Source organism: Rutidosis leptorrhynchoides, chromosome 5, assembly GCF_046630445.1.
Source record: "Rutidosis leptorrhynchoides isolate AG116_Rl617_1_P2 chromosome 5, CSIRO_AGI_Rlap_v1, whole genome shotgun sequence".
NCBI classification, from domain to species: Eukaryota; Viridiplantae; Streptophyta; class Magnoliopsida; order Asterales; family Asteraceae; genus Rutidosis; species Rutidosis leptorrhynchoides.
Window position 1 is genome coordinate 208,611,496 of NC_092337.1, and position 25,318 is coordinate 208,636,813.

The 25,318-nt window shown below is 37.0% G+C and overlaps 1 pseudogene; it reads right to left on the reverse strand.

The window, feature by feature from the left end:
- Positions 1–7,764: 7,764 nt before the first annotated feature.
- On the reverse strand, positions 7,765–8,614 carry LOC139848144 (RING-H2 finger protein ATL8-like; annotated as a pseudogene).
- Between the last annotated feature and the right edge of the window lie 16,704 nt (positions 8,615–25,318).

Here is a 25,318-nt window from a genome sequence, read left to right on the forward strand (position 1 = left end):
GCCAATCGGAGTTTATTACTATGGGTCCACGTGGGTTGTTGTCCTTTCAAGGAAGGGTGTGGGTGCCTAAGATGGGTGATTACCGACGAGTGCTACTTGATGAAGCACATAAGTCAAAATATTCCATTCATCCGGGCGCGACGAAAATGTACCTTGACTTGAAGAAAGATTATTGGTGGCCGGGCATGAAGCGTGATGTTGTGAAGTATGTTGAGCAATGCGTCACGTGTTTGCAAGTAAAAGCCGAACACCAAAAACCGTATGGTAAATTACAACCGTTAGAAATCCCGAAATGGAAATGGGAGCACATTACCATGGATTTCATTACAAAGTTACCTAAAACGGTGAGAACCCAATTCGATTCGATTTGGGTTATAGTTGACCGATTGACAAAAAGCGCTTTGTTTCTTCCCATTAAAGAAGCGATATCGTCGGAGACCTTGGCTAAGTTGTTTATCAAGGAAGTGGTCGCTCGTCATGGGGTTCCTATATCTATTATTTCGGATCGAGATACCCGTTTTACATCTCGGTTTTGGGAAAAATTTCATGAAGATATGGGTACGAAATTGAAGTTGAGCACGGCGTATCATCCTCAAACGGACGGTCAAACCAAACGTACGAACCAAACTCTAGAAGATATGTTACGGGCGTGCATTATTGATTTTGGTGGTAGTTGGGACGAGCATTTGCCTTTGGTGGAATTCTCGTACAATAATAGTTATCATACTAGTATCGGGATGCCACCGTATGAGATGCTCTATGGGCGTAGATGTCGAACTCCCGTTTGTTGGGGAGAAGTGGGTCAACGAGAGATCGGGAGTACCGATTTGGTTTTGGAGACGAACAACAAGATTGATATTATTCGGGAACACTTGAAGAAGGCTCAAGATAGGCAAAAGTCGTATGCCGACAAACGTAGGCGAACGATCGAATTTCAAGAAGGCGACATGGTGATGCTTAAAGTTTCGCCATGGAAGGGTATTATTCGATTTCGAAAACGGGGAAAGTTAGCTCCTCGGTTTATTGGGCCATTCAAGGTTTTAGCTCGTGTTGGTGAAGTTGCATATCGATTGGAATTACCCGAAGAGCTTGCGGGGATCCATAATACATTTCATGTTTCCCACCTCCGTAAGTGTCTTGCGGATGATTCCTCATGGATGCCTTTAGATGAGATCGAGCTAAACAACAAGTTAGAATATGTCGAGGAACCGATTGCTATCCTTGACGAGAAGGTGAAAATGTTGAGAAATAAAGAGGTGAAAACTTTCAAGGTTCAATGGCGACGAAGTAAAGGTTCCGAGTTCACTTGGGAACCCGAAGAGTTCGTGTTGGTTTATCTTCCCTCGTGTCATGCGGCTTGGATTGCGAGGACGCAATCCGAATAAGTGGGGGAGAGTTGTAAGACCCGAGTATTCATAGTGTACATATGTGTATATAAGTGTATTATGCGGTACTTGGATCGGGGTTTGGTTGTATATATTTTAAAAGGCAAAAGAAGCTGGACTGGGAGGGTTGCGCGCCGCGCTGCCTGGTGGCGCGCTGCGCCATTTGTCTGTGACAGAATCCTCTTTTCCTTTTAATTAGACAATTGGAGGGCATTTTGGTCAATTCACTTTGGAGCCCGAATTTAATACCTTGGATCAGTTTTGGAGCTTCATTCACTCCACTTCCAACAACCTTATCCTCTCAAATTCAATTTCTAGTGAGAGAGTGCATCCTTGAGTGAGAAAGCTTCATTAGAGCTTGAAGGAGGTTGAATCGGGTCTTGGTGCAAGTTCTAAAGTCATTCATCTAGTCGATAGCTACGTGGTGATTGTGTTGGTAAGTTATAAAACCCAATTTCCTACTTTAATTGCATTAGGGGTTAGGGTTTGGGTTATTAAGACTCATAAAACCCATTTGCTAGTAAATTAGGGGTTTCTTGGGGAATTTGGGTCATGAAGACTCAAGGATGACCAATTAGGGTTTTCAAAGTGTTAAATTAGATTATGAACCTAAATTGGTTAGTTTATGTACTAGAACACCTTAATGATATGTGAATGGGTGTTATTTGGGTTTGGATGACCCAAATGGGTGTGTTGACCTTGAAATGGGTCAAATGGGTCTTTAATGACCTAAGTGGCCTTGCATGTATGAAAACGAGTTAACTTCGTGGTTAAAAGTGTGTTAATACCTTAATTGGCTAAAGTTAGGGTTTTTGGTGAAGTTAACCCATTATTAGGGTTAAAGGTGCAAAATGGGTCGGGATTGCACTTAGGGTCAAAAGACTCTAGATTGTTAAGTGAGTTGCTTGACCGACTTGAGTTGTGAATTGATTATGTGCTAAAATGGAATAGGTACGTTACATTGACGTTGCAAGTGCGGTTATCTTACACGAAGACTTCGAGGTGAGTGGAATAATTATATGCATATGTATATAATGTATCTATTTGTTGTAGCGTGAAAGGTGTAGTGTCGAGGTGTTAAGACACCACGTTTCACGTGAAGAGTGTAGCATCGAGGTGTTAAGATGCCACTCGGGTGTAGCATCGAGGTGTTAAGATGCCACCTAGGAGTGTAGTGTCGAGGTGTTAAGACACCACTCCGTAAAATAATGAGTGAAGCATCGAGGTGTTAAGATGCCACTTGGGGTGAAGTGCCGAGGTGTTAAGGTGCCACCCTAGGGGTTAGTGGTGCGAGGTGTTAAGTGCCCTAACGGATGTTGTGAACACCGATGGCGTTTTCGCGAGCGCCGTTCCCTTGTACTATTGGTTAACCATGGTTATTTGTGTTGTAAGCATATTATATTATTCGAGTTATATTTATATGCGGTTGTTATGCTAGCTCGTGGTATTGGAGATTTATAGCTTGATATTGCGACGATAAGCTAATGTTGTTTGCTAGCATGTTTGGGGTTGTGTAAGTGTATGCAAGTAGGTATAATTATATATGTATTCGTATAATTATTGCATTCACTAAGCCTTGCTTACCCTCTCGTTGTTTACCATTTTATAGGTTCGGTTTTGGACAAGGGTAAGGGCATCGTTTTGGACTAGAGATCCCGCTTGATGCTAGGGGACGCTTTTGGCTTTAGTAGCTCTTGGAGTTTGACCGATAGTTGGGTAGTTTAATCCCAAACGCCATGCTCATTGTGTAGTTTGGAACTTAAACTTTTGGTGGTCGAAACTCGTACATTTTGTATTAAACTCGTAAAACTGCCGATGTGGGCCCCGCTTGTAAAACTTTAATTTTATGTTTGAAACATGTTAGTTTTACATATTTGGTAGTATGGTAAAAAGCGTTTTGTCTAAAAGTGCCGGGAACTAGTCAATCTTTTTGCGGTTAAAAAGTCCCGGGGACAGCCAGATATGGCGCGGCGCGCGGGCCATATGGCGCGGCGCGCCGATGGTCTGCAACATAAATTTTTTTTTATTTCGTATTTTCACAAAGTTTTGTCGGGTGTTGGTTTGGGTTGTTACATCGGGCCGCACTGTTCACTTTGTGGCCATGTTATTGTAATTTTGTACATAATATAGTAATACATATTTCCTTTCAAAAAAAAAAAAAAAACTTAGTTTCAAAGAAGGTAAAAAAATTTAGTGAAGAACTGGAAGACTTCTCATTTAGGTTGATTACTTGATAAACGTGGTATGGACATTTACTCGGTGAGTTGTCCACTTTATGATGATGGATTGAAAATAGTAGGTCAATTCTGAATTTTAAGCGAATACACGCTGAATATTTGGGAACAAGTATATAACTGGTGGGGATTATCAAGTGTTTCAAATCTTAGAGGAAAATTTTCTTGGCAACTACTGTTAGGAATTTCAGTGAGCTCCAACAAGAACTTGATCACTCCAAGGTATCAAACCATGAACAATAAACAAATAATTCAAGTGAACAAAGAAAATAAATTGCAAGAAAGTAAATAAACACAAGAATATAACGTGGTTATACCTAATAATGCTATTGGTTTAATCCACGGCCAACTAAAGAGAAATTCTCATTAAAATTCGTAGATGATGCTTTACAGGTTACATAAGGGTTATATTTATAGTGTAGGATGAATTAGGGTTAAAACATAATAAGGAATTCCAGAATCTTCCAGGTCGTGAGCCACTTCGCATTTGGTGACCCACATATCACCATATGCGACATCAATAAAACCACCAGCTCAAATTGCTCGAACAAAACTCTCACATTTTGACATATGTTTTCACGTTTGAGCCATTTGATTTAATTCTTTTATCTCTCACATTGGTACATCATGTCACCAACGGTGACTTCAAGTCACCAAATGTGACAATTCCTAATTGTTTTGTTTAATCTCTTCTTCATAACTAACAACCTCTCACTTGAAGGAGATTTTAAACACACTCATCTTCAACGTGTAAGACCCCATAGTAACATTTGACCCGCAGATTATTACTCTTTTTGATACCGCCGGATGAGACACCCGAATCACACTGCACTTCAGTCGCTAACCTACGAGTTAGTGAAGTCTTTCGACACTAAAAATACCGTTGAGCTATAATTCAATCTATGCTACTAGACTGGGACCAAGAACTTCTCTTTGGATAAGGCACCTATCTCCTTAGTTTATGAGGTAACGGGTCGTTTGAGCTCGACCTGGCCCAATCAACCCTATCGCCCAAGCGATCCATTGTACAAAACTACATCCACCCGATTTATCTTTCCAACAAAGAATAAACCCGCCGGTAGAATAATCATGTGGATAACACCATCAAGGCAGCCGTGTGAGAATGCAATCACACCCTTGATCTTCCACATAACTGCCTGTTCTTTCACCATTGGAACACCGACCACATACGTGCTCACGTATTTTGACAAACCCAATTTTTCATCCCGAGTCAACTCCCACTGTACGAATGTATCTTTAACAATGACTCTCAAGAAATTCTTTTGTTCATCTTCCTCGGCCGACCGCAACAAAGTTTCCATTGAAGAAGATCTATCCGAAGAGACGAAAGCTCTAGTATACTGAATTCGACCCGAATTTCCACTAGCTTCAACTTTCTTTGAGCTCCCACTCAAACAAGACCTCTCAACAATACTGGAAATCATTAGCACACTAGGACTTTTAACACCCACAAAATCACCTAGTAACTCTTGTCCAACCAAGATCAACCAACTCTTGTGCTTTGGAACGAACCGCACATTCCTCAAGATTCAAGCATAATTCAAGTGTCTAACCACGAGATCATCAATACCCGCAATATCAAGTGTACTTCCATTCGCAACTCGAACCATATCGGAGTATTCTTTGAAGTTCAACATCTCATCAATGTATGGGGTAACATGATACGAGGCACCTGGATCTAAAATCTAAGATTCGTCAAGAACCTCTTTTTGGCACATCAACGCATCCTCAATCACCATAGTCGATACGCTCCAACCCGATTTAAAATTTGGGCAATTTGACTTATAGTGACCAACTTGTTGACAATTTCAACACATCACGTTCTTGCTCCGTGATGGACTCCTTGACCTAGCTCTTCCCCGACTAACACTAAGAACTGAACCCGACTTCCATTCGAATCTTTTCCACGAATACCTTCGCTAAGAATCCAATCACTGATTCCTTCAAAGGTAAGCTTAGTTGTTCCGGATGAGTTCCGGATGAACCATTAACCGTCATTACCGTACCGGCCCAACTATCAGGTAGCGAAGATAACAAAACAACACTTCTACCTCATCATCGCATTTAATATCAACTGATTTCAAACTATTCAAAATAAAATTAAATTCGTTCACATGATTCGCTGTCGAAGAACTCTCCTACATCTTAGCATTCACCAATTGTCTTACCAAGAAGACCTTGTTCAAAGCGGATGGCTTTTCATACATGTTAGATAAAGCCGCAAGCAATCCCGCCATTGTGGTTTCACCCACGATGTTTAAGCAACATTCTTGGTCAGAGAAAGTCGAACAACTCCTAGGCCTTGCCTATCCAACAGCTCCCACTCGCCTTGAGCCATATCTTCCGGTTTAATACCGGTTAACGGTTGATAAAGCTTCTTTTGATAGAGTAGATCTTCAATTTGCATCTTCCAAAATAAAAAATCCGTCCCATCAAACCGATCTATCTTCACATCATTTTTATCTGCCATTGTTCCCGAAAATATTCGTAACCGGAGCTCTTGATACCACTTATTAGGAATTCTAATGAGCCTCAACAAGAACTTGATAACCTCAAGTTAGCAAACCACGAACAATAAACAAATAATTCAAGTGAACAAAGAAAATAAATTGCAGGAACGTAGATAAACACAAGAATATAACGTGGTTATATCCAATATTGCTATTGGTTTAATCCACGACCAACCAAAGAGAAATTTTCATTAAAATTCGTAGTTATATTTAGTAGGATGAATTAGGGTTAAAACCCAATAAGAAATTCCAGAATCTTCCTGTTCGTGAGCCACCTCGCATTTGGTGACCCACATGTCACCATATGAGACATCAATAAAACCACCAGCTCAAAGTGCTCGATCATAACTCTCACGTTTTGGCATACGTTTTCATGTTTGAGCCATTAGATTTAATTCTTTTATCTCTCACATTGAGCCAATGGTGACTTCAAGTCACCAAATGTGACAATTTCTAATTCTTTTGTTTAATCCCTTCTTCATAACTAACAACTACAACCATCCAATATTTGAATTCAGCTCAAAGCTTTGACAAACAATTGAGTGGACATGTACGTACATAACTTGAATAATTCGAAATTAAAGTCTTTAAAAATAAATGTGGGAACGATGTAGTGTCATGCAATGCCCTAAGTGAACTTCAAGTTATAAGCTTTGATTATATCTGGAGGAAGAAGAAAAACAATAACATGGAGTAACACTCTTGGCTTTCTATTCCGTCTAGCAATTTGGTTTAATTTGGTGTACCTTCTTTCTAGAGATGCAATCTCAGCATATGTTGTAGCTTGGTCTACATTGTGTAGTTTTGTAGTTTATATATAACGTTGGTTATTTGCTTGTATATTATTGTCGTGGCTGTGTATTCAGCTGTCACATTTTTGTATCCTTTTTGTTTTAATCACTTTTGCAAAACACCTCGTCTCGAGCCGTTGCGATGCCCGTTACGACGGTTTGGTGACTAGTCCGTCATGTCTCGAAGAAAACCGTCTAATATGACAGTCAGCGGTCAAAATTCGGGTCAAAGTCTCTTAAAATTCGAAAAAGCCAGAAAGTCGGTAAAATCGGTCAAATTTGTCGTATTTTAGTTTATATTTTTTGTATTATATTAACGGTGATAACGATTATGGGTACAAATTAGTCAATTAAAGTTTTTGTCTTTAAAATATGTACACATATATATACATTTATATACTTATATATTTAAAAGTCGACTTTGGTCAACGTCCGTCTCGACCCCCGTCCAGACTCCGTCTCGAACGTCTCGACTTTTTTAAACCCGGCTGTCTTGACTTCGTTTCACGTCTTTTGCAACCTTGGTTACTGCTTCTTAAAAATAAAAAAGTAAAAATATAAAAAAAAAACCTACTCTAGAAGTTACTTTCGCTGTGTAATTATGTGATTATAAAAAAAAAAAAAAAAAAAAAAAAAAAAATTAAAAAATGAACTTATCTAGAAGTTACTTTATTTTTTTACTTACGTATAATTCTAACACACACCAAATTAAAAATTCCCAAAACAAAAGAAGCAAATTAGCAACTGCCATGTACGTACCACGATCATATATTCCGACTTGCGAGATTGATTTGTTTTTGTTTCTATAACTTTTTACATGTGAAGTCAATAGGTTACACTCACTCCCAAGATGATAAGATAAGGAAATTCATCCACCATCCAAAAATATAAAATATAGATAAATATATTTACCAGGATAGCTTGCTACCATTATATTACTATTTCAAATTTATTAGTTTATATAAAGATAACGATTAAAGACTAACATAAATCTGAACCGGAACTGGAACTGGAACTAGAACTAAAACTATGATCATTTTTCGTACTACTATTATTTTCCGTCATTACTGAAACTTTTCCGGCAGGGACCGCCGGAAATTCACCGCACTTTTTACATCTACTAATCACCAAAATCTGTCTACACGACGGACACGATGAATGAGATCCTAGCCACTTATCGATACATTCGACATGAAATCCATGTCCACACTGCGGCAACACTCGTATCTCATCTCCGTTAACGTACTCTGACAAACAAATCGGGCAATCGACGGTCGATAACTTACCGCCGGTGTCCTGTTTACAGGAATCTTAAGCGAATTTCGGTAGCGCTTCAACAACTTTTTTCTTGACTCCTTTGTTAGCTGATGGATGATTATTAGGTATCCGGTTAGCGATTGATCGACGACGGAGCCACGCGCAACGAGCTACAACGATTAATCCGACAACACATACTAGAGCACATAGTAAGGCGGCGAATATAACGACGAAATTTGATTCGACGGTGACTGTTTCCGGTGATTCGGTAACGGAGTTAGTTGACGAGTTAACGACGGTTGATAGGAATCTGTACGGACGAGTCATTATCCATTCAAGGGAATGAATATATAGTAGTGTGTGTTTTGTGGGGAAGTGTGTGAGAGAGAGTAATTTCTAATAATAGATGCTGTAATTGAGTTGAAGAGATGAGAATGAATGGGTTGAAGTGAGGCTTTTATATATAGGTGGAGGATGCTTGCTGGTCATTATGACACGTGCCGTTGTGTACTTGCTATTTTTTTTACTGTAGTTGTGAATACGATAGTGGGAGAAAACTCTGGGAAAATTAATTAGGGGATGATTCTCACACACACTTTTTGATCCTCACACACCTATTTTAACCTTTTACTCTTCTAATAATACTCAATTGGTGTGTGAGGATAAAAAAGTGTGTGTGAGAATCATCCCCCATTAATTAGTACTGTATTTTTTATTAGATTTTGATTTGATTAGATTTATTTAATTACACAAAAACACTATCGAACTTAAGGTTGCGAAATTTGCTATTCTAAAATTAATTGGTCGTGATTTTAAAAAGAATAATCATCAATTTGAAGTTTTAATCGAATTCTAGTTTATATATTTAAATATTAAATTTAAAAAATTATATGTATAAATAATTGTCTAAAATTGATGATTATATTTAAAAACGCTAAGGTTTTAGTTTAAATTGAATTTAAAATGTTGACCCATTTAGACTTTGATCGACTTTGATTACCAGATTCGATTTTGACCAATCAATTGACCGGTTAGTTAAACGAAATTGGAAAATCGGAACGGACTTCTCGCAAAATTGAGTAATCGAGGATTAAACGGGTTTTTTACAACAGTGATCGCACATGCTTGTTGGTTTAGTAATTAAAAGGCTATTATTCAAATTGCGTTTTTTATTTTTCAACGAGCCAGGAAAATGGCTTAGCCGTCCTTTTAAAGATGTGTGAGTTATGCCTTCGAACACGACAACTCCTGATATGGTGTGCGAATCCCAACGATCGTTGGATTGCGAAAATATAGTCAAGTAAAATCGTTCATACATATGAATCGGGGCATGATATGTGACTTTATTCGCCCCAAGTCCCTCCCACACATAACGGTTCAGTTAAGTTATTAGGTTCTAAATCGAGATAAAACTGTGCACCCCAAAATTTGATAAAGCACTACAAGAAATCGATAATAAGGCATGACACTTTTCCGGACAACATATGTCGTCCGGGAAAGTTCGCTGCACGACAATTTTTTCTTCTTTTCTAGTTTGCTTTTTCTGAAATGTTGACCAAACTTTTCTGGATGACATAATGTCCCCCCGAAAGAGTTATTTATTTTAATTTTTTTTTGCTGAAAAAATTGGTTCCAAAAGGCAAAAAGTTTTGCGCGTCATTTTCCTGGATGACACATCGTCCCTGAATGTCGTCTGGGAAAAATCGCCCTTTTTCATTTAATTAATTTTCTTCCGGCGAAATAGTTTTTGGCTCCAAAAAGTAAAAAAAATTTGGCGGGTAACTTTCTCGGACGACATGCCGTCCCTAAAGATCTTCTGGGACGACAATTTCATCTGAACATTGGTACGGAAGTGAATTCCGTAATGAAAATAAAGTTTACAGTTATATGCGTGCTTCGAAAGCTTTGTTCAAACCATTGTAAAGCGTACAGACTATGTCTGCCCGACTTAATAAATGATTCGGACATCTTTTAATCATCATCTTTACTCTATTCCATGCTAGACACAATGACTCATTTTCTTTTTGGAAAAAGTTAGTGATATCATTTCTTAAACAGGTTTGCAGGGAGGGTGGATAATATTTGTTTAGAAATTTAGTGGCTAAATCCTCCCATGTATGAATTGAATTTGGGTTAAGTGCGTCAAACTATGCTGAAGCGTGTTTAGAAAGTGAATATTGAAAAAGAAGAAGTTTTAAAATGTTTTTCTCGCTTGATTCCTTCTTAAAAGAATCAACCAGACTGATAAATTTGTTTATATGAAAATTAGGGTCGTCAGTCGGTAATCCTTGAAATTTACAGATCATACTGACTAGTTTAATCATGTGTGAACTGATTTCAGGAATTCCTTCGGTTCCTAAGGTGATTGGTCCTCCTCTTTCCTCTAAGCATGACTTATGCATAGAAGCAAGGGTGTCTTGTTGTTCCATTTTTTTATTTTAGATTTTTTGATAATAAAAAGACTTAAAAGTAACTTTTAGAAAATATTAATTTACTAAAAGGATCGATAATTTAATAAAAACAATTATTCTTGAAATTCGGTCGCTAACCAGATCGGATATCTTAAATGATAGGACGTTTCACAGATTACTCGTATCGAGGTGGACAGATCGATTACGGAGAGGCAGGATCCTTTTGGTTCCAATATAATTGGAGACTGTTCGGAAAATCCAATAACCAAGTCCGTGTATAATTATCTTTCTTAGACACCACCAAACAACACTTTGTCTGGTTAAAATCTTTCTCGATCAAAATATTCGGTCCCCGGCAGCGGCGCCAAAAAGAAGAAGTTGTTACTGATATGCCACTAACGGACGGTTTTTATTTTGTGCGGTGTCGTTAGGCCGCACGGTGTCTGATTCGGTAGCACACAGCGTCTTCGTTTATTTATATTTTGCGGGGCCTAAATTTACTTTACTTTCTAAGGTGTAGAAGGTGTAAGTTAACCTAGTGTCGAATTTTATGCTGATTAACGAATTGAAGATCAAGTGGATAATTGTCTTTTAGTTAAATTACCTGGATAAAAGATAGTAGTTGATTTTAGCTAAAGGTCCTAAATGCAGAAAAAGTAAATAAAGTGAGAGGATATCCGGAGTATGCAGATCAAGGAAATGTTAACCAATATATCAGTATTGGGTTAGGGAAAGGTAATTATGCTTATGTTAAGACTAGGCTTGGATTGATGTTGATCTGGTTGGATGAGCCAATTACACAGACCTACTTTTTTCTGAACTCTCGGAGTTCTCTTTGAACAGTGAGAAGTATGTCACTTGGTCGTATAACTGAAGTGTAACAATACCTTGGAGGTTATCCTCAGTAGAGTACTAGGTTTTTTAGTGAGTTAAGCTCTAATCCTAACCCTCGTTATCAGTTCAGATAACTGAATAACAACGTGCCGTGTTGATTGAACACTGATCACAAACGGAAGAAGTTCGTCGGTTTAAGTTGGCAAAACCTTAAATGAAAACTAACAACCATTTCATCATACTAGTGAGATCACAACAAATCAAACATTATACAGTATTACAGTTAATATACTGGTAGTAAAGCAGATAGAAACCTAATAAGTACCTAAACAGTTGATATGACTAAGACCTAGGGCAACAATCAGACAAGAACATGCAATAGGCTTGGGTCATACAGTAGAGGCACTAACTAGATCTTAACAGCTCCTAAGAGGTCTCTTCGAAACAGTCAATAGGCATACTAGGTCATTCATGTCTCAATTCCTAGGTTCCGTGTCCTAAAAGTGCATTAGATGCCTCTCGGGAACTCCGGCCATACCGAGTTCATAGAATCTTCAGATACAGTATAACCAGGGGTCTTAATCCTATGAAGTAGCTAATTTTATATAGGTGGACAAGTCTTGATCACAACCTAAGTTGGTCAATTCTTAAGATGCTAGCATACAAATCTATCGGACTTCCTAATTCAGTATTATAACAGCAACAGTACTAAATTAACATAATTACGCTAACCCAAACTTTTATCATGGCAACATACAGATAAATTAAGCTATCATGGCAATATCGGAACGCATTATTAAACATAAAGAGTAAGAATACATGTTTAATACAAAAGACAAGCGTTTCGAATAAAACCTGAAAAAGCCGAACTAATCTGCCCGGGATCGCAGGGACTCGCCGGGATATCCTCCTGAAAATAAAAGCTAAGCTAACTACTACTAAAAACTACTAAAAATATTGAAAATATAAATTGTATTGTAAGTTGAGTGTGTGTTGGAATGGATGTAGAAAGGCCCTTTAAATAGACTTGGAATTTTACCAAATACGTCTGGCAGGCCGTTTGGCAGGCCGTATGCTTGGCAAGCCATTTGGTGGCTCGTGTGGTGGCACATATCTGGCAGGCCATTTCCATAGTGGCAGGCCGTATGGCAGGCCGTATGGCTTGCTGATCTGGGTCTGATTCACTGGATCGTAACTTGATTTCTTGTCTTTCACCGTTTTCACTTTAGAATCTTCGTTTTAGCTCCGTTTTACTTAATTCTTTTTGCATCGCCTTTGTAATTACTTAATCTACAAAATAAACCTAAAAAACGATAATTTTGCCGACAAAGTTTTAATCTTTATTGTTTTAGGGCCTGATTTAGGGGGTAAAAACGTGACTTTTTGCCCGATATCAAATACCCCACACTTAGCTTTGCTTGTCCTCAAGCAAGAAAACGGGAATATCGGGATCTTTCTAGTATATTCTTACTTGACCCACCCGTAGATCTTTTTATTATGCCTTCATCAGAAGTCGGTTCATCTTTCGAAAGTATTAGAAAAAGTTTCGAACTTCGATGATTTGGTCGCTAGATTTCAATTGCATTCATAGTGGAAAAAGGCATACTTTCAAACTCTCAGATGTAGAGTATACATGATCAGGCTCATCACTGACGGATCACTCATATCACTCTAGTGTTTAGGGTGTCCTATTCTAATTGTATTGTCGCTCAGAAGCCAGTCGTGTAACAGTTCGCATCATAGGCTTGGTAAAGCATCGATATCTCCACCGGTTAAGTAAGGACGGCACTGATCTTCTTCCTAAGCATTCTTTCAAGAGGAAGACGGGTTATAGGTTTTGGTTGGAAATTTATGAGTTTTGGTGAAAGGTATCCAGATCTTTTGATTTTGAGAGAATTGATAGACTTTAATTCTTCAGAGTATCCATTTTGGATAGATAATGGCTGAGAATTTCGTAAAGGTTTTCTTCGAAAGATGCGGATTATGCTAAGACTTTGTCTAGAATTTTCTTTTGCTCTTCCTTCATTTTTCTTCAGGGCATCTCCTTGGGTTTCTTTTTGCCTTATTAGAGACTTTGCTCTTTCATAAACTTTTTTTTTTGGCATACCCTTTCTTCATAACTTTTGTCTTTCGTTCCTGGTACCCAGAGAGGAAGTGATAATCCACTGAAAATAGGTCTTTGACCTATCAAAAACAATCAGGGGTTCGAAAACTTCGACTAGTGCTTTTGAAGCGATTTTGATCGATCTATCTCTTCATTGATCTCTGGATCTTTGGATGAATGGAAAGGGGAATGAATGGTGTATTTCGGGAGTGAATTTGGGGTGAATATTTCTGATTCATCAACTCTTTATGTGAGTTGGTCGGGTTGAAATACGTGGAGTAGAAACGGAACGGATGGCTTTTTGTCTTCTCTATTCGGAATGATTTCGGAAGGAGTATCGCACCTGCACCACGTATGGCGCTCACTAACCATTGGCCTTGAAACGTATGACTGAACCAAGTTCTAACTTGAACCGTACACCGGCACACTCATCAATTGAAATAACAAAGTACTGTAGATTTGATGGGTCATACAGATACTTTGGGTCCAATATTCCTCACTTTTTAGAGTAGGGGTCGTGCTTGATCATGCGTAGCCTTTTAACATATTTTCTTAAAAGAAATCTTTTGACACAAAACATTAGTTTTTAGCTTAATCGTTCCGTTCTAATAGATGTTCCGAAAACCGATTTCTAGCAATCTTATTAGATCTTTTGGGCAAAAACAAAGTAAGAATTTTTCAAAATTACCCAATATCCATTGCTTAATTTAATTACTTTTGGACAAAAGAATTTTTCAACACCTGGCGTTTTATGGTTACTTGACTTTAAAACTTTTGACCTTAAAAACCTTACCCATTACCCCACACTTAGAAGAACATTGTCCCTAATGTTCTCTAGAAAAGAATATTTATGCTATATAAATTAAGGACATGACTTCTAAAATTCTAAGTTGGTTGTGGGGGTTACCCCACACTTAGAGATTTTAGTGCGTAATAATTGAAATAGGTTTGAGGAAGGATTACTTCCCTATGGTCGTGTTAACTTTCCTAGTGCTGGGCCTTCCTACGGTCCATCTCCTACATACCAGTCTCTTTTAATAATATTTCTGCATGAAGAACAAAGAGAAAGACAGCATTTCCACTATATATAACTTTTTATACAATGCTTCAAAAAGATAAAAATTAAAACATAAAATAAAGATAAAGTAGTCTACGGGATACTATCCTGGTCAATGTTTGTTGGCTCTGCAAAGTATCTGAAAACGTCATCCTCCAGGTTTGGCATGTGCTCGAAAGGTTGCCCTATATCCATCTCAGGGCCTAGTAAAGACTCTAGACATAAGTCTGTCGGTATCTCCAGGTGGGATAAGTCTGGAAAAAGCTCCTCGTCAGGCATGCTCCCAGTGATCTCAAATGCCTGGGCCATTGGCGAGTCCACTGAAATAGGAATAGTGACTAAATGATAACCCTCTGGCAACTCAGCAACTGGAACTGGCTCTGTAACTGGGGCAGGCAGCACAATGGGAGTAGGAGTAGCGTGTGCAGGCATGGCAACAAAGTGAACTGAAGCTAGTGTGGAATGCCCGGGTGTAGACTGTCGTGTCGGCTGAACACATCGTGCTAGCCTATATGAAGACGGGCCCAGAGTGCGTGGCATCCCCTCACGCCGGAGGTATGCTCTCAGAGATTTGTAAAGGCTCTGATGATCTCTGAGTAGTGCCCACGCGACATCTGGGTCACTCAATGTAGCTCCGTAATGAATCACCATCTGTGGCTCATGTGTATCTGGCAACTGTATGTGCTCGATCGGTCTCCTGGCTAGACGTCTAAATCGTCGGATGGGAGGAGATGGTGGTGATGTGCTGATGTCTTCCTCAAGGCTCTCTAATACTAATCTCCTTGGGCCTAATTGCCCTGTTGATGGCCTGTTCTGATCAGCGCTGCTTCCGGATGAGTAAACTACATGAGTTCTCCTCCTGCGAACGGGAATGTAAGCTGATGCTCCTGAACTTGGCATTGCGCCTAAACACATTCAACAAACTTGTAAGCACTAAGCGCAAGTATGGCGCTTAGTTGTTAGTACAGAAATAATATCTTAAGACTGAAAATAATTAATAAGAAAATAATAAGAAAAAGGATAAGCAAGGGGTGCCTCCCAAGAGCGCTTTCTTTATCAAGTCGTTACAGCTCGACTTTTCCTTGTCAGATCTTCAGAATGGATCAAAGGAGAAGAAGTGCTCCTCCTTATCGTGGTCTTCTAAATAGGCTTTCAACCGGTGGCCATTGACTTTGAAATTACCAGTAGGTCCCTCCAATTCCACGGCTCCGTGTGGAAAAGCGTGTACAACTTTGTATGGGCCACTCCATCTTGATCTAAACTTTCCCGCGAACTTCTTGAACCGAGAATTGAAGAGAAGAACTTTATCTCCAGGGGCGAACTTTGTAGGGATTAATTTGGCATCATGCGTAAGTTTCGTTCGTTCCTTGTAGATGTATGACGTTTCATATGCTTGGCCTCTCAATTCGGCGAGTTCGTTCAATTGCATTTTTCTATGTCTTCTGGTAACTGAGGGATCGAGGTTGCAGGTCTTCAGCGCCCAGAGAGCTTTGTATTCGAGTTCTAGTGGAAAGTGACAAGCTTTTCCATAGATCATTCGGTAGGGTGTAGTTCCTAGAGGATTCTTGTAAGCAGTCCGGAATGCCTACAGAGCATCATCTAGCTTCTCGGCCCATTTATTTCCATGATGGCCGACAGTGCGTTCTAAGATTCTTTTGAGTGCTCTTTTTGTGACCTCTGCTTGTCTGTTGGTCTGTGGATGATAGGCAGTGGACATCTTGTGGGTAACTCCGTATTGTTGCATCACCTTCATAAACTGAGTGTTACAGAAGTGTGTGCCTCTATCACTTATTATCGCACGGGGAGCTCCAAATCTGCAGAATAGTCTCTTAAGGAAATTTGTGTTGACTTTGGCATCATTAGTTGGAAATGCTTGAGCTTCGACCCATCTGGAGACATAATCTACTGCTACGAGGACATATTCTTTCCCGTTAGACTTTGGGAATGGGCCCATGAAGTCTAATCCCCATATATCGAAGATCTCGCAAGCTTGGATATTAGTCCTAGGAATCTCGTTCTTCATAGAGATATTGCCTTGTCTTTGGCATGCGTCGCAACGCTTTACAAGCTCTTGCGCATTTCGAAATATAGATGGCCAGTAGAATCCTGATTCGTAGACTTTCCTCGCGGTTAAATTTGCTCCATGATGACCTCCAGTTGGTCCATGGTGACATTGGTGAAGAATCCCTGCTGCTTGCTTCTCATCTACGCACCTCCTGATTATCTGATCAGGGCAAATTCTAAACAGGTAAGGATCTTCCCAGTAGTAGAACTTGGCATCCCTGAAGAACTTCCTTCTCCGGGAGGTACTCATACCCTTTTGTACTACTCCGTCAACTAGGTAGTTAGCCATGTCGGCATACCAAGGTGTAACGACCCGGATTTTTCCGACCGTTTTACATTACCAACATAATAAGCAATCCAAATTGTTGAGTCTTGTGTTTTTGAAAAGAGTTTTACACAACGTTTGACCGTCCAATTTGACCGATGATATCACGAAATATATAACATACGATAATTATATGATTGTGTACATATACGTATTTATACATATTTAACATGATCTAAGGATGGTTTAACATATCATTGTGTACTAATAACAATGAGTTATAAGTATACTTTGAGACAACTAACTTAAGTTTTCAAAACGGTAACTATACGTAACGTTCTTTGACATATATACCTATAATCTATAATGCTTATACAAGTATCGTATAAATACGTATTTAATTACTTTAAAGGACTTAAATACATAAAACAATATAAGTATATTCACAAAAGATAGTTATATTTGAATTCTCGTTCTGTTTTCTCAAGATTTCTACACGTATACCTAGGGTATATGTACCCGTGTTATACGCAGCTTCTAGATGTATTTACTATTGATAAATACCAATTATTAGACCTCAATTATCTGCTCTTAGCAGCCATTGTTAGTCAACAACATGTGGGATCATTTAGGAAGAATTATGAGCTAAAAATCAAAACTTAAAATATATATATATACATACATATACACGTTTTTTTATATACATACATATACTTCCATATCAACTTTATTTTAAGATAAATGATCTTCTAAACTCTCTCATCTTCAACCTTCAAGTGTTCTTCAAGGTCTTCATAAGTTTCTAGCTTCATAATCAAGGTAAAACTATGTTTAAACTTTGATTCAATTCATGTAAGTTAATTATCTTAAATCAAGATATAAACTTACTTACAACCTTTGTTTCTTTCATGATTTCACTTCTTAATCTTCCAAGTCATCAAGAACAAGTTCATATATTGTTTATTCAGTAACTTTCTTCATCATACTTGAGGTATAACCTTTGTTCATCATCTTGTTCAATTATAACTATCTTACTAAGAATATACAAATTATAACAACAAGAACATAGTTTGAATGATTTCAAACTCGCAAACTAAATATATCCTTCTAACTTGACTTTTAAAACACTTCAAGACCTGTAATATATCATAATGATATGCTAACTTAACAAGATACAACTTGATTTTACAAAGAATACCTTAAAACTGAATCTACATCGTTGGAGTGCAACCGGGGGCTGTTTTGGGTTGGATAATTAAAAACCATCTTAAACCTTGAATTGGAAGTTTATATTCTGGAAAAATGATATTTCTTATGAATATGTTAATATATAAAAATCTCATGGTGTAACTCAAAGTGTAAGTATTTTTGTAAAAATGATCATCTAGATGTTGTTTTTACAACGGAAATGATCACTTTCATAAGATTTACCAAAGTTTTACCTATAACCTGTTATTTCGAATGCAAAATAAGGTATTTACAGTTAATATTCATAAATAATGACTCGATCCAAGGAAGTAGCAAGTTGAACCAACAAAAACGGAGTTATATAGAAGAAACTACGGCTAAAACAAAATTGGGTATCCGAAGCTAGTTTAGCTACGAAATTAATTGGAGTAAAACTAAACTAATCATATTTTTGCTAATTAATATGATATTTTATATATATTTACTTATGATTTGATTTTATAAATTTCAGGACCACCCGTAAACAACACGAGAAGATTAATTATAAGACCTCATGATTGTACGCAACACGTCATTTGACAACACGGTACTTTATGTACGCAACACGTCATTTGACAACATGGTACCATGGGTCGAGATTAATTCTAATCAATATGAATACGATGGGGTCTTTATTTATGTTATTGACCAATTAATTGTGGACCACTAACATCGGACTGCTAACTACGGACTAATAGATATTAAAAGTATTATAAGTATATATGTAATGATTATTTGAAAAGAAAATATGTTAATATATTATATATATGGTTAGGTTCGTGATATCTATCGGAGACCAAGTCGTGTTAAATATCTTCAAAGCAAAAGTGAGTATATAGTCCCACTTTTAAACTCTAAATATTTCGGGATGAGAATACATGCATTTTATGATTTACGTTATGGACACAAGTGATTAAAAATATCTATTCTACGTTGAGTTGTACCACTGGCATACTTCCCTGTAACTTGGTGTAGTGACCCGAACTTTTCCATGTTTATATATATTAATTGAGATTGATATTTACATGATTAAATGTTTCCAACATGTTAAGCAATCAAACTTGTTAAGACTTGATTAATTGAAATATGTTTCATATAGACAATTGACCACCCAAGTTGACCGGTGATTCACGAATGTTAAAACTTGTAAAAACTATATGATGACATATATATGGATATATATATATACTTAACATGATACTATGATAAGTAAACATATCATTAAGTATATTAACAATGAACTACATATGTAAAAACAAGACAACTAACTTAATGATTTTTAAACGAGACATATATGTAACGATTATCGTTGTAAAGACATTTAATGTATATATATATCATATTAAGAGATATTCATACATGATAATATCATGATAATATAATAATTTAAAATCTCATTTGATATTAAAAACATTGGGTTAACAACATTTAACAAGATCGTTAACCTAAAGGTTTCAAAACAACACTTACATGTAACGACTAACGATGACTTAACGACTCAGTTAAAATGTATATACATGTAGTGTTTTAATATGTATTTATACACTTTTGAAAGACTTCAATACACTTATCAAAATACTTCTACTTAACAAAAATGCTTACAATTACATCCTCGTTCAGTTTCATCAACAATTCTACTCGTATGCACCCGTATTCGTACTCGTACAATACACAGCTTTTAGATGTATGTACTATTGGTATATACACTCCAATGATCAGCTCTTAGCAGCCCATGTGAGTCACCTAACACATGTGTGAACCATCATTTGGCAACTAGCATGAAATATCTCATAAAATTACAAAAATATGAGTAATCATTCATGACTTATTTACATGAAAACAAAATTACATATCCTTTATATCTAATCCATACACCAACGACCAAAAACACCTACAAACACTTTCATTCTTAAATTTTCTTCATCTAATTGATCTCTCTCAAGTTCTATCTTCAAGTTCTAAGTGTTCTTCATATATTCTACAAGTTCTAGTTACATAAAATCAAGAATACTTTCAAGTTTGCTAGCTCACTTCCAATCTTGTAAGGTGATCATCCAACCTCAATAAATCTTTGTTTCTTACAGTAGGTTATCATTCTAATACAAGGTAATAATCATATTCAAACTTTGGTTCAATTTCTATAACTATAACAATCTTATTTCAAGTGATGATCTTACTTGAACTTGTTTTCGTGTCATGATTCTGCTTCAAGAACTTCGAGCCATCCAAGGATCCGTTGAAGCTAGATCCATTTTTCTCTTTTCCAGTAGGTTTATCCAAGGAACTTAAGGTAGTAATGATGTTCATAACATCATTCGATTCATATATATAAAGCTATCTTATTCGAAGGTTTAAACTTGTAATCACTAGAACATAGTTTAGTTAATTCTAAACTTGTTCACAAACAAAAGTTAATCCTTCTAACTTGACTTTTAAAATCAACTAAACACATGTTCTATATCTATATGATATGCTAACTTAATGATTTAAAACCTGGAAACGCGAAAAACACCATAAAACCGGATTTACGCCGTCGTAGTAACACCGCGGGCTGTTTTGGGTTAGTTAATTAAAAACTATGATAAACTTTGATTTAAAAGTTGTTATTCTGAGAAAATGATTTTTATTATGAACATGAAACTATATCCAAAAATTATGGTTAAACTCAAAGTGGAAGTATGTTTTCTAAAATGGTCATCTAGACGTCGTTCTTTCAACTGAAATGACTACCTTTACAAAAACGACTTGTAACTTATTTTTCCGACTATAAACCTATACTTTTTCTGTTTAGATTCATAAAATAGAGTTCAATATGAAACCATAGCAATTTGATTCACTCAAAACGGATTTAAAATGAAGAAGTTATGGGTAAAACAAGATTGGATAATTTTTCTCATTTTAGCTACGTGAAAATTGGTAACAAATCTATTCCAACCATAACTTAATCAACTTGTATTGTATATTATGTAATCTTGAGATACCATAGAAACGTATACAATGTTTCGACCTATCATGTCGACACATCTATATATATTTCGGAACAACCATAGACACTCTATATGTGAATGTTGGAGTTAGCTATACAGGGTTGAGGTTGATTCCAAAATATATATAGTTTGAGTTGTGATCAATACTGAGATACGTATACACTGGGTCGTGGATTGATTCAAGATAATATTTATCGATTTATTTCTGTACATCTAACTGTGGACAACTAGTTGTAGGTTACTAACGAGGACAGCTGACTTAATAAACTTAAAACATCAAAATATATTAAAAGTGTTGTAAATATATTTTGAACATACTTTGATATATATGTATATATTGTTATAGGTTCGTGAATCAACCAGTGGCCAAGTCTTACTTCCCGACGAAGTAAAAATCTGTGAAAGTGAGTTATAGTCCCACTTTTAAAATCTAATATTTTTGGGATGAGAATACATGCAGGTTTTATAAATGATTTACAAAATAGACACAAGTACGTGAAACTACATTCTATGGTTGAATTATCGAAATCGAATATGCCCCTTTTTATTAAGTCTGGTAATCTAAGAATTAGGGAACAGACACCCTAATTGACGCGAATCCTAAAGATAGATCTATTGGGCCTAACAAACCCCATCCAAAGTACCAGATGCTTTAGTACTTCGAAATTTATATCATATCCGAAGGGTGTCCCGGAATGATGGGGATATTCTTATATATGCATCTTGTTAATGTCGGTTACCAGGTGTTCACCATATGAATGATTTTTATTTCTATGTATGGGATGTGTATTGAAATATGAAATCTTGTGGTCTATTATTATGATTTGATATATATAGGTTAAACCTATAACTCACCAACATTTTTGTTGACGTTTTAAGCATGTTTATTCTCAGGTGATTATTAAGAGCTTCCGCTGTCGCATACTTAAATAAGGACGAGATTTGGAGTCCATGCTTGTATGATATTGTGTAAAAACTGCATTCAAGAAACTTATTTTGTTGTAACATATTTGTATTGTAAACCATTATGTAATGGTCGTGTGTAAACAGGATATTTTAGATTATCATTATTTGATAATCTACGTAAAGCTTTTTAAACCTTTATTGATGAAATAAAGGTTATGGTTTGTTTTAAAATGAATGCAGTCTTTGAAAAACGTCACATATAGAGGTCAAAACCTCGCAACAAAATCAATTAATATGGAACGTTTTTAATCAATAAGAACGGGACATTTTAGTTGGTATCAGAGCGTTGGTCTTAGAGAACCAAAATTTTGCATTAGTGTGTCTTATCGAGTTTGTTAGGATGCATTAGTGAGTCTGGACTTCGACCGTGTTTACTTGAAAAATGATTGCTTAACAAATTTTGTTGGAAACTATATATTTTTAACATGTGAATATTATGTGATATATTAATCTCTTAACGCGTTTGATATTATGTGATAGATGTCTACCTCTAGAACAAGTCCCATTGACTCACCTAATAATAATGAAGAGTCAAATGTAAATTGGAATGATTCGTGGACTGATTCACAAGTTCCCGAAGAGGAACCGGAAGAAGAGTCGGAACCGGAAGAAGAATCGGAACCGGAAGAAGAATCGGAACCAGATGAAGAAATAGAACCGATGGGGGAAATAATAAAACGGTTAAGTAAAAGAAAATCCTCAACCAACCGACCAAGGTTAATTATGGTCAATGGTGTTTCCGCCAAGGAAGCAAAATATTGGGAGGATTACCAATTCTCCGATGAATCGGATTCCGACGAGAATTCCGATGATGTTATAGAAATTACCCCAACTGAATTTAAAAAGGCAAAAGAAAATAATAAGGGAAAGCGCATAAAAATAGAGAAATCTAATTCCAACCCCGATGAACTTTATATGTATCGTCAACCCCCGAAGTCCTTAAGTTGTAACAATGACCCGGGAACCTCTAAACCACCAGGTTTTTCTAAACCAATGTGGAAAATTACGGCTCGTATTAGGGGAACATCATATATCCCTAGAAACTTGGCAAAACGAACCAAAACCGAAGAAGAAGAAACAAGCGAGTCGGAATAAGATAGTTGTATTCGTGTGGTGTAATATATGTAATATAGTGTGCTTATGCTTTATGATATATGTAAAAATTGCTTGTATTAATAAGTATTTTTTTTATGAATCTAACTCTTGTCTATTTTACAGTATAAAAACACAAAATGGATAGACAACCCAATATTTTAAGAGACCTACCCGGAGACATGATTGATGAAATCTTGTCTAGAGTCGGTCAGAATTCTTCGGCACAACTATTTAAGGCGAAATAAGTTTGTAAGACATTCGAAGAACGTTCCAAGAATGCCTTGGTTTATAAAAGGCTTTCGTTCGAAAGATGGGGGATATCACATTGGGAAATCCATAAGTTACGATGTGTTTACTTTGACGCATATATTGCGGGGAACCCAAATGCTATTTTACGCAATGGGTTAAGAAATTATTTTGACTCAATATATCCGAATATTGGACTTCGTGATTTAGAAAAAGCGGCTAACATGCAACATAAAGAAGCATGTTATGCTTACGGATTAGTAATGTTCGCTTCTCACCAAAGTGAGAACAAGAACATCGGGCTACAACTATTAAACAAAATGTTCCCACAAGTGACGGAGTCGGTAATTGGGGTAAGAAATGAGGTTTTTAGATTGTTACGGGACTGTTGGACATTACGTAACCCTCGTCCCTTTGACGACGTTACAACACGCTGTCTTATCAACGGCCATAACGGTTATGTTCCACAAGACCAAGGATGGGAAGTAATCCTAGTAAAACCAGAATGCATGACTTGTTTCTGGACGTATGAATTACGTGTCTTTATTACCTTTGCTGAACGACTTGTGTACTAGCTAGAATTATCTTCACAACCATCTTGTATCAAATTTATTGTGTGCTATATTTCATGCTATATGTAAAATAAACGGTATTGTAAGTTTGTAAAATATTGTGTAAAAGTTTGAACGCGAAATATTATTATAACCAGTTTTTCATATAGAATTGTAGTAGTTGAATTGTATATTAGCTACTAAGTATGAACTTAACGGGTAGGTACTACCCGAATTTAAACTTATAAAACGCTAATATGAAGAAAAAGCTTTTATAAATGAGTTCATATTATGCTACGAAATACTATTAACTACTCTTAATATTCTGTATGATTAACTTGTTCCATTTGACTATTTTGAAGGAAATGGCACCGACTACTCGATACACCGTGAATATGAATGAAGAGGAATTCCGTACTTTTCTAGCTTCAAACATAGCCGCAGTACAGGCTGCGCTACATACCAACAACAACCTTGGATCTAGCAGTACAGGAAATCGTGTAGGATGCACCTACAAAGAATTCACTGCCTGCAAACCTTTGGAATTTGATGGAACCGAAGGACCGACGGATTGAAACGGTGGACCGAGAAGGTCGAATCGGTGTTTGCCATAAGTAAGTGTACTGAAGAGGACAAAGTGAAGTACGCTACGCATACCTTCACAGGTTATGCGTTAACATGGTGGAATACCTATCTAGAGCAAGTGGGACAAGACGATGCGTACGCACTACCGGGGTCAGCATTCAAGCACTTGATGAACGAGAAGTACCGTCCCAGAACCGAGGTCAATAAGCTCAAGACAGAACTTAGAGGGTTACGAACCCAAGGATTTGATATTACCACGTACGAAAGACGATTCACAGAATTGTGCCTATTGTGTCCGGGAGCATTCGAAGATGAGGAAGAGAAGATCGACGCGTTTGTGAAAGGATTACCGGAAAGAATCCAAGAAGATATAAGTTCACACGAGCCCGCCTCCATACAACAGGCATGTAGAATGGCTCACAAACTAGTGAACCAGATTGAAGAAAGAATTAAAGAACAGACTGCTGAAGAGGCCAATGTGAAGCAAGTCAAAAGAAAGTGGGAGGAAAACGGTGATAAGAATCACCAATACAACAACAACAGCAATTACAACAATAATCGCAACAATTATCCCAACAATCGCAACATCAATCGCAACTACAACAAACGGCCCAACAACAACAACAACAACAACAACAGCAACTACAACAATCATCCCAACAACAATAATAACCGCAACAACAACAACAATCAGAAGCAGCTATGCCAAAGGTGTGAAAAGTATCACT